The sequence below is a fragment of the Lemur catta genome, chromosome 4 (genome assembly GCF_020740605.2).
Source record: "Lemur catta isolate mLemCat1 chromosome 4, mLemCat1.pri, whole genome shotgun sequence".
NCBI lineage: Eukaryota > Metazoa > Chordata > Mammalia > Primates > Lemuridae > Lemur > Lemur catta.
This window is the reverse complement of record NC_059131.1, coordinates 70,482,135-70,493,422: the sequence shown is the minus strand read 5'-3', so window position 1 is coordinate 70,493,422 and position 11,288 is coordinate 70,482,135. Positions and strand designations below refer to the sequence as shown.

The window sequence follows — 11,288 nt, the reverse complement described above, 5'->3', positions numbered from 1 at the left end:
ATATTATCCTTCTTTAGTAGTGAGCACCAACTTGCCCTTGGCCCTCAAGTGATCTGTTCTTCATAATAATGAAAATACATATCCTAAGCTACTTGCTTCTCTACCTCAGGTTTTAAAAACATTTTAAAATTCTACATCACAAAGAAGCCACTTGATATAAACCTCTGAATTCAAACTGGGTTAACTGGATTTAACAGAGCTAAGCCTCATCCACGACTAATCAATATGCATGTATAAAAGTTGGGTTTTGTTCTCGCTTTGGCAGCAGATATAATAAAATTGAAGCAATGCAGATTAACATGGCCCATGTACAGAGATAATATGCAAATTCTTGAAACATTCCATGTTTTTCACAGTCCCTGGAAGGTCATTTGACTGTTTGCTGATAAGCTCCAATGAAACAGTGTGAGTCAAAGCAAAACGGGCAGCTCCCAATATTGAAACTGTGATGTTCTCTAAAAAATATCTGTGTAAGGTGATCTAAGAAATGAGAACAGAGCTGAATAACACATGGGATGTTGTGTGCAGACATGCTGTTGGTACATATCTCAGAACTGAGAAAATGTCAACTTGGATCTCTTTCATGGAACTTAAAAAAGTAGGATTTTGTCTTCCACACCAGTTGGAGATGAACATGGAGATTAATTGTCATTCTAACAAAGATCTGCCCGTTCAGAGTCTGAGTAGGTAGAGAGGGAATTGTAATAGTCCAAGCCAGGTCTTGACATCTATTAGTTCTGCCTTTGGTATGGTTGATTGGCTCACTAATGAGGAGCACTTGTGTTATCTAATTTAATGAAGATAATATACTTACAAATAAATTTTGTTAAAAATTATGAAATAGCTGAGATGACCTGGATTACTAGCCACAAGGAATAGAACAACTAATAACCAAAATTAGGACTTAGTAACATGTTCTGGAAAATGCAACATTTGAATATTAGAACCTAAGAAAAAATACAGATTGGGTTTTATTTGGGATTCTATAGTAGCTTCAGCAATAAAGTTCAGTAACAGATTATTCCATTGCATCACTATTTCTCTGAGGATTTGAACAAATGTTGTCTCAGTAAATCTTCATAACAACCTAGTTAAAGAAGGAAGTAAAACCCTTATTTTTAGACAAAAATAATGAGCAGCAACTTGGCCATGAACAATTAGCTGTTTGTTGCAGAGCTAGAACTTATTCTGAGTTCAGGATATTTTCCATTTTGTCAAGCTGACTCTAGTTAATGTAATGAGCCGTACTGCCCTCAATTCATGAGTACTTCACCATGCTCTTTTTCTTCATTATGTAGAAGCTGTATGAGAGGTTTGTAGGGCTTAAAAATTTGATGTGTATGGGATAACATTCTGACATCAGCTCTGATATTTTCTGAAATGCTCTACAAATTTAATATATTTGGTAAATGTATTTCATATCAGTATAAAATAGTAATTTTATTTATTTTTATACATAGCCTATACCAGCAAATTTTGAAATATAAAGAACAAATGAATCCTAAAGACCTTCCAGAAAATAGTGAGCCAGGTAAGACTTCTAATAGTGAATTACTCTTGGCGGTGCTACCACAGCGAGAATAGGAGGTTTTGACTACAAAAAGCAGTTACAAAAAACAATGTATAAATTTCATGTTTTTTTTCCTTTATTTCTTTCTTAGGAGCCTAGAATTCAAAATTATTTACGAACTTAGTTGTAGGTAATTTATAATCCAAAACAATACTGTCTGAAAACAATTCACTTAATTAATTATGGTCCCTAAAATCTTATATGATATTTTTGTATAAATAAGAAAAAAGATGTTTAAGTTAGTATTTGAAAATTTTCTCTATAGTCACATTTTAATGAATTGAACTTTATAAAGATGAATCTTTTACTTAATTTTTATAAGTGATTTGCATTCATTAAAGGAATATTAATTACTGTTGACCCTCAAACAATATGGGGGTTAGGGGCACCGATCTTCTTTGCAGTTGAAAATCTACATGTAACTTTTTCCTTTCATAGACAGGATCTTGCTATGTTGCCCAGGCTTGAGTGCAGTGAGTGCATCATCGGAGCTCACTGCAATCTCAAACTCCTGGGCTTCAGTGATCCTCCTGCCCCAGCCTCCTAAGTATCTGGGACTACAGGCATGTGCCACCATGACTGGTTAATTTTAAAATTTGTTGTAGAGTTGGGGTCTTGAACTTCTGGTCTCAAGTGATCCTCTCACCCTCCCAAGGTGCTGGGATTACAGGCATGGGCCACCATGCTCAGCCTGTGTATACCTTTTGGCTCCCCATAAATTTCGTTAATAGCCTGTTGTTGACTGAGAGCCTTACAGAGAGCCTCACTGAGAGCCAAGAAAAACTGTAAGCTATCTGAAGACTACTTATTCTTGTGTTATATATTGATTCTGAATTACAAATATATTTATGTATTCTTTACCTTGTTTTTACGATAGTAGAACAGTGTGACACTGTGAGGACAGAAAATGAAACCATTTTTAAGAACAGGAACTTTGACAGTCCAAAGGAAGATGTGGTTGAAGGCCTTCCTTTCAGATCCAACAAATTCCAGGCCTTTCTTCCAATGCCTCAAATTGCCTTTCCAACACCTGACTCTACTAAACATTGTATCACATCTTTAGCCAACCTTTGTCTTACAGAGGTAAGTTGTTTTTATAAAACATTTTTTCCTATTCTTTTTTTCACATACCATCCCCCCTGATCCTCATAATGAAGAGAAGGATCAGAAAACAAAAAATGGAAGTCCTCAGGATCATGAGAGAAAACATGTGTAGTGACAAGACAGAAATATGCTCAGCATTGAGAATTATGAAAGTTAGTGGGAACAAATAATGCTTAAGCTTGGCGTTATGGGAGGAGAGAATTAGAAAACAACCAAAAAGAACAGCTCAAGAAATATGGAGAGGAGGAGGGGGATGATGGGGAAGAATTCACTGAGGAAGGGCAAGATCAATATAAACATTGAATAAGAGAGTGAAGATGAGAGAGATTTTTATAAAAACACACCGGAAGTAGTGGGGTTAAATGAAGGCATGATTTCTATATATTATAAGATATGGTAGAAATTATTTTAAATACAACTTAGGAAAAGAAAGCCAGGTAATGAAAAAATGCTCAGATTTGTCTGACTGATATTAATAAGGAGCTGAAAGAAAATTTAATGGTGACAGTAGTAACATTAATCTGTTATACACTTAAAAGTGGCTAGTAGATAATTCAAATGCTCCTAGCATAAAGGAAAGATAAATACTTAAGGTGATGGATAGCCCATGGACCCTGATTTGATGATATGAATGTACGACATTATCACATGTACTCCCAAAATATGTACTCCATTATGTGTCAATTAAAAAATACAAAAAAAGAAATTTGAGTGCTTATTTCTTTTAAATTTAGTAAAGTAACATCTTATATTTAATCTAGTAAAGCCTATATTCACAGATATTTCAAAGTGAAATCTATTTTAGGCCATATGAGGTTTATTACGAATTATTAATATTTGACTCCTTTGTTTGGTATAGTCTAATTTACTTAACTAATTTATCTTACAATTTGATATAATCTTGGTAGCTGTTCAGAACTTTTTGAGAATAAAAAGGGAAAATAAATAAATAAGCATTATATTTATCTTTGCATTAACTAAAATTAAAATTTCTGTACACTTATGTAAGTGAGGTTCTTAATCTGTATCCATTAAATGAGCAAATAGATTTTAAGCTACACCTCTCTTAAATAAATGAATGAATTATTTATTTTGGAGATATTCTGATTCATCTTATGCTCATAATATTTCTGTAATGGACACAGACACGTACACATCCAATGAATGCAATCAAAATTGATGATTGCTTTTTGAAATAAACTACTTGATATCATAGAATCTTAATGAAGGAAAATTGCCAACAGAGTATACATTATCTCTGGAAGATAATTGCTTAATTTTAGAAACATCTCCAGTGATGGGGACATTTTATTTTTCTCAAGAAGGTTTATTAAGTTTAGTATTCATAGTTGTCAAACCTTGCACATAAATTCTTTCATCTCTAAAAATCAGGGATCCTGTTGGCTTGATATTTTTAGTCCTTTTCTTCTTTCTTCATGTGAATATTGGGTCCTGCTGACAATCATAGATTCGCTGGAAGAGTTTTAAATCTTCAACTTGGATAATCATAGCATTTTTTTATACTAGTTCCTTTCTCCAATTTTAAACTCCCATTCTATAAGGCATAAATAGGCAATCAGTTATTAGTATGTTGTTGACAGAGGAATAAGAAAACCACGTGAATTTCAAACTAGGGTTTTTACCTTTCTTTCTTATATCATAATAGTACTTAAAATTACCTCATAATTCTCTAATCATATAAGCATTTCTCTTCCACAAGCTAAAACTTTTAAGACTAATTATTAAAAGGGAGTTTTCTTGCAGCATCTTGAATTGGTGCTTTTGAATTAAATGTTTTCATTCCATTTAAAAACCCACATTACCATTATAACCAGAATAAATATCTGCATATATTAATAAAAGTATATGTTATATACTTGAAAAAATGTTAAAATATAAAATTGAAAAATTGTATCCCGTGGTTTTGTTCCCTGATCTTGTTTTTATTTTTCAGATTTCAGAGTTCTGTATAGGTTTGCATTATGTAATTTTACCAGTTTAGTATATCTTACAAATACTTAGGTTCTTAACACCATATGCTTTTCCTGAATAAGATCGTCTCTTCTTATTCTAAAAGTATTTATCCAGATCTGTCTCCTATGTCCCCTGGGTGCCAGGAACTATTCCAAGGGAGGAAAATCCCCAGTGCAGGAGGCATGGATGTGCTTAGACCCCCAGAGCCCGGGTTGTGATTCTCCCACTGCATCTGTGCCCACTAGGAATGCTCCCAACACCACGGGGTCTGTAGGTTTTAAGGAAAGCGACAGAGCAGTGTCCACCACAGCATGAACCTGCTGTAGAGCACTTTCCTGCCCCAGGAGATACTCATAGCTGACCATGTTCCATTCCCAGGTGTGGAATGCAATGTGTTACCACCAAAACCCCAGATAGACATGCAGGTGCTCCCCTTTCTTTTTTTGTGGCAGGAGATGCAGGATGCATCTATCACACCTCCTTTGATGTAATGAAGCAAAACCCAATGGCCAACTATACCACTTTGCCCACCAGCATCATGGACCACTCCATCTCCCCTTCTATGAGGGAAGCTAGATGAGCTTCATATTCTAAGATGCCAAATCTGACTCTCTGGTCCCCATGGTCTGCTTAGATTTTGCAGAAATATTTCATGCTCTGTTATTCATTCTTGCCAGCAACACCACCGTACAATTTTTGAGAGGCAAACTTCCTGTTTCTCCCACTCTTTTTGGGCTCCTAAGAGTATGTGCTGACTTCTCTCTGTACTCCTGCAGCAATCACTGAGATTTTTCCTTCTTTCAGGGATGCCTGGGGACTGGAAGAACTATTTTACTATCGCCCAAAATGAAGAATTTGACAAGGACTACCAGAAGGTGGCAGGAAGCACCCTGACCTTCTGCACAGAGATCTGAGAGCAATTTGGGAGTCTGTCGTGGACTTTTTTTTACTAGATTTTAACCATTTGAGCCTCTTGATCCTGGACACTTAAACCAAAGACCCCCTTCCTCCAATCTGGAGCTGTTCCACACTGTGGATCCTATGCCACAATGATAATACTTCATCAAAATATAATCAAATTCTGGGCAGAAAATTTTTAATTAAGTTACACGATCATTCGTGTAGACACATACCACATGATAATGTACTCACCTGTCCTAAGGCAAAATGAAGGTAACTTAATTCCATCACTAGTTTATAGTAGTCTGGCTTCCCAGAGGCAAAATTCATGAAAAGAAAGAAATAAATAAGAGTAGAATTTCAACACAAGAGAAAGTGAACACGAGAAACAAAGAGGATGAGAAGTGAGTGCTAGGGAGAATGTGAAAGGGGAATTTGTTTTTATTCTTAACGTTCAAGAATGAGAGACAGGGGATGGTCCAACTCAGTTGGACATTAGATCATGAGATGCAGAGGAGAATGGAAACTGGTGAGCTGGGTCTCACTCAAGGAGGCCTCACGCTGACATGGCCCCAAAACCAAAGAGAAAGGCCACAGCCGGGCAATGGAGTGAGTGATGAGGAACCCAGATGAACAAGGAACTAAGCCCACTTCTGCAGCCAAAACAAGGCTGGAATGCAGAGAAAGATTTTTTTCTTTCAGATGGACTTCTCAGACAGAGAATAAAAGTCTTAAATTAACTCAAGGAAAAATAAAATATCTAGTACCTTCTGCATTTTAAGAAAAACTTGAATCTATCTCTGGGAAAAATAATTTTTTGTATTTCTTTGTAAAAAGGATCCTAGCAAAATTGTCAGCATTGCCAGGTTGTTCAGCTACACATATAATCGTGTTCTGTTTCTTTTTTTTTTAAAAACCCATATGAAGAAAGTTATTTGCCATCATTTACACAAGTTATACAAAGATCAGTGCATTATTTTTAAATGTCAGGATTGTACATTTTATGGGAGGGGTGATTTCCATATCACTAAACCATACCATACAGAAAATTACCTACTCCACCCAGTAACAAAGTAATCCCTTTTTGCATTCTTTAATCTTTCCACTTTCTAAGATAAGCATGCAAATAATGATGTCAATATTCTAGTGCAGCATTTATGCAGAGTGCTGAGCTGCACGGAGGAAAGATATGGTGAGCTGAACCAGTGTGATTCAACAGCAAATAAATTTTTATCAGTGAACACCCACACCAAGTGTCTTAGGTTCACATTCCAAGAGCTACCTAAAACTTTAGATAGCAAACACACGATAACTCCCTTTCTGAATACAATAGGGTCGGAGCATATAGGAGGTATGGATAAGAATATAGGCAATGGGTTTAGCGTTTACAACCAGGCAAAACTTGCCTTTCTTCCTTTATAAACTGTAAATTTTTTTTACTTTAATTGTAAAATTAATTCTATTCTTATATTCTTCACAAATTTCAGTCACAGAAAGTATTTTTGTACTTCTCTCTTATAAAGCTCTGCTATGGCCTTTTTAAACAATACTTGAAGTACTATGAAGAACGAATGGTTTAATTGAATTTTAAAATATCTTTGGCCCCATCCTATAAAATAAAGATGATGCAGAAGATGACCATCCACGTATCCTACATAAGCTAACATTCTTAATGGTCATGGACACATACAAAAGAAATTTGTTCTAACCATATATTACATATTTACACACACACCCTCCTGAATGTATCACAGTCCTAGAAGATCAAATAGTAAATGTTCCTGGATAACTTACTTTGGAACCATTCACTTAGAAGAAGATAAGAAGCAGCAATGGGCTCCAGCATGGTGGCTCATGCCTGTAATCCTAGCACTCAGGAGGGCTGAGACGGGAGGATCACTTGAGGCCAGCAGTTCTGAAACCAGCCTGGGTAACATAATGAGAACCTGTCTCTACAAAAAGAATTTTAAAAAATTGGTCAGGTGTGGTAGTGGGCACCTGTAGCTCCAGCTACTCCTGGAGGCTGAAGCAAGAGGATCTCTTGAGCCCAGAAGTTTGAGGTTGCAGTGAGCTGTTATGACACCATAGCACTCTGGCCCAGGCAAAAGAGTTAGACTTTGTCTCAAAAAAAAAAAAAAAAAAAAAAAAAAGCAGCAGTGGGAAGTTAGAATCATTTTAGAATGATTCTAGAATTTTCAAATTAGAGGAATCAGAAAGACCACACCATTCAACAATCTCACATTTTGGATGAGAAGACAAGAACCAGGGAGAGAGGAGTGGCCCCCACAGACAGGTGAAGGTGGACACAGTTAAACTGGGATCCCCCAGCCCCTGGCTAGTGCACCATCCTACCCACTGTCAGAATCACGTAGATACAAGCGCCTCCTCTTGGGACTGTATCGTGCACTTATTTAACTCCTCTTGGCACGTAGAACAATGTGAGTGTTCTATGGATCCTTTCTGATCACGTAACAAATTCCAAAAGTTTTCTAATGACCTGCTTAGAAAAAGCAAAACAACAAAGCCTGGGTGGAAACCCACTTAGAAAGGCAGCTCTTCCCTGAGAGGGTCTCTGGATCAGAGTACCTTTGTCACAGAGATGTGTGTGAGTGGGAGGGAGCCCTGGGCAGAAACTGCCCCTCCCCAAAGTTGAGGGAAGCCCAGCTCTGCCCTCTACCCTGTCATGGGCCTCTTGGGCCTTTCTCTGGCTCCTAGGCACCCCACGGATTCCCCTCCATCCTTCTGGACCCCACTGCACCTCCCACCGGCCACCTTCCTCTTAGTGGACCGATTTCCCTACTCAGCACCGAAGGCTCTGTCCCTCTGCCTCTATCCCTGTTTTACCCCTAATAAACTAGTGTGAGTTTTGCTGTTAACAGACCTTCAAAACATCTATCTGAGGCAAACTGCAGTCCATATAAACTTGAATGTCCTGAACTGAAGTATGGAGAATGCTAATAAAAAATGATAGGGAAGTTAGGCACAGGAAAAAACACTTTTAAACCTTTTTAGGTACTGTTAAAATAATTACCTGGGAGGCCATTAGACTGAGGTGTCCCAGTGCCGTGGGTTCCTATGGAAGCAAACCGAAACCCAACCTGGCATAAATGGTCTTAACCAAAATCAGAAACCACCAGCTGACCTCTAACTAGGGACTTTGCACTTCCTGCTTGACTTTAGCAAATCAGACATTCCCTCTGCCCTGCCCTTGCCTGCTCACGCTGTCTGCCCTTGTGCTCCTGTGAAGGAGCGCCCAGTCTCCCTGGTTTGGAGCTACTGGGCTCATGAGTCCTTGTCTGCTTGAATAAATGCATTAAAATTTTAACATGCCAAAGTTTACCTTTTAACAGTTCCTACTCCTTTTTTTTTTCAGCTTAGTGGAATTAGAGTTTATATTAGAGGAATCTGATGACTAGCCTTCTTCTCCAAACAGGTTCACTCTAAGAAGACGCTCCCAGCCCTTCTGTATCATGGTGCCCCCTCTCCACTCTTGGGCTGTTGGTCTGGGCTCACAGAGATCAGGCACTGTGGTTCATGGGCCAAATCCAGCCATTTGGTATGACTGGGAGCTACGAATGAACTGTTTTATATTTTTAAATGATTGTGACACATACAACAGCAATGACAAAGAGGGATATGTGACCCACAAAGCCCAAAATATTTACTACCTGTTCTTTTACAGAAACTGTTTGCTGACCACTGGTTTAGGAGAAGCCCCCAGCCAGGCATGTCCTGTGGGGAGAGCTCCTGAAGTCACCCATCAACCCAGGCCTGATTTAGGCACTATGGCCATGTGCCCAAGCCACCGCTATCCCACCCTGCTCCATGGAGGGAGGGCAAAGGGAAGAAATAAGGGAACAAAAGTCAAGCAAATGTTAAGCCAAATTTGGCTTTCCAAATGAAAGCTGAAAAACATCCCAAGCCCAGCTGTGGCTAGGACAGAGCATTCCCCGAGACCACCATGCATGGCTGGCACAGATGTCACAGCCCCTTGAGTCCTCTTTCCCCCTCAGGCCCTGCCCCTGCCAGCAGAGCCTTCGCCGATTTCTACATCTTCTGGGCTCTCTCAGCATATCATAATGTCTCACCTCTCACTTGGTTTCAGAATCCCTCCTTGGGAGGAAGAGGTAACGCTCCTGAGAGAGCTCTTTTCTTCATGGAGGGCCCAGCATTGCCTGGGGGCAGCAGACATGGGGGGACCTCCACTGGTCTAAGATAACCGGGGGTCCTCAGCTGTTTCTGGTTTACAGGCCCCCATTCGAGGACTGAATCTTTGTTGGCAATATGGACTGGTCTCTGGCAGAGTCATCTTCTTTCTCAGGGTCATGGGCCCCCTCGGTCTCTGGGCACCACAGGCTGGAGGTGATGCCTGCTGGCACCTTCCACCTCAGGGGGCAAATCAGGAGAGTGGATGTGACATTAGGGCTGTCCCTCATCAGTGGTCCCATGCCTCTCCCCCTACCCCACCATCAGTCTCTGGCTTTCAGTGACTCCCAAACACACCTTACCTTCCACTTTGCTAACTCTGCAGTCTCTTCATGGGAACCATCATCGACCATTCCATGCTCCGTCTTCACCACAAGCGAAGCAAGATAGAGAGCCCCTGCCTTTCATGAGATGCCTGGCAGCCCTCTGGGAAACCTCCCTCCTCCCAGACAGTCTCTCAGCTTGTGCCCTGGGCCACCACATCTTCTTGGGAACACGTGGCCAGGTCCTGGCATTGCCTTACACTGGCAGCTGGTTCTTGGAAAACCCACAGAAGGGAGTCCACACCAAGTTCTCCCCAACCCTACAAAGCACTTTCTGTAAATCATCTGCCTTGGGTGACCATCACTGAATTGACTCATTGGTGCCTTATCTAGGAAAAGAAAGTAAGGGAAGTCCAGTGAGAGCATGGCTCAAGTTCAGACAAATAAAAATCGTGTCCAATCTTCCTTCTACCCTGCCTGAGGAAGGCAGCCCACCTCACCTTGAGCCATTTCCACCTCCACCAATGCGTGGAACAGGGATGCAAAACGAGTACACACCTATGTAAGTTCCGCTACTGTTTTGATAGAAAATTGCCCTCAGGGCCAGGCTGCAGTGGCTCACACCTATAATTGCAGAACTTTGGGAGACCGAGCTGGGAGGATCTCTTAAGGCCAGGAGTTCGAGTCCAGCCTAGGCAACATAGCAAGACCCCATCTCTACAAAAATATTAAAAAATCAGCCAGGCCTGGTGGCTTGCACCTGTAGTCCCAGCTACTCAGGAGGCTGAACCCAGGAGTTCAAGCCTGCAGTGAGCTATGATCATGCCACTGCACTCCACACCCTGTCTCAATAAACAAACAAACAAATAAACAAGATCTCCCTCGGTCACCAACAAAGGGCAGTACACCTGTCTTTGCAACCCCCACCCCCACACCTCCTCCACCACCTCTTCCATGTGCCTTGTCCTCATTAAGAGTTTTCAAGACTTTACTCCTCTCTGACCAAGACCCTGCCCATCTCTACCTCCACTTGGCTACTTTGTAAGCTCCAGCTGTACCAGCACTTCCGGCTCCTCTTCACATTGGCTCTGCCTTCTTCACCCAGCGACTCCTCCAACTGCTCCTCCCCTACACAGCCCTCTCCACCAGTAGCTAGCACTGCCCCAGTATGTGAGACTGCACCTGTTCATCCCCTGCACAAGGGAAGTCCAGGGCTGCCTCCACCTGGCATTCCACCATCATCACCTGTCATAGTGGCAGCTCTTGCTCAT

At 40.4% G+C, this 11,288-nt stretch overlaps 1 pseudogene; it reads left to right on the top strand.

Annotated features, from left to right (window-relative positions):
- The first annotated feature begins 253 nt into the window (after positions 1-253).
- LOC123637607 lies at positions 254-351 on the top strand (annotated as a pseudogene).
- Positions 352-11,288: the final 10,937 nt, after the last annotated feature.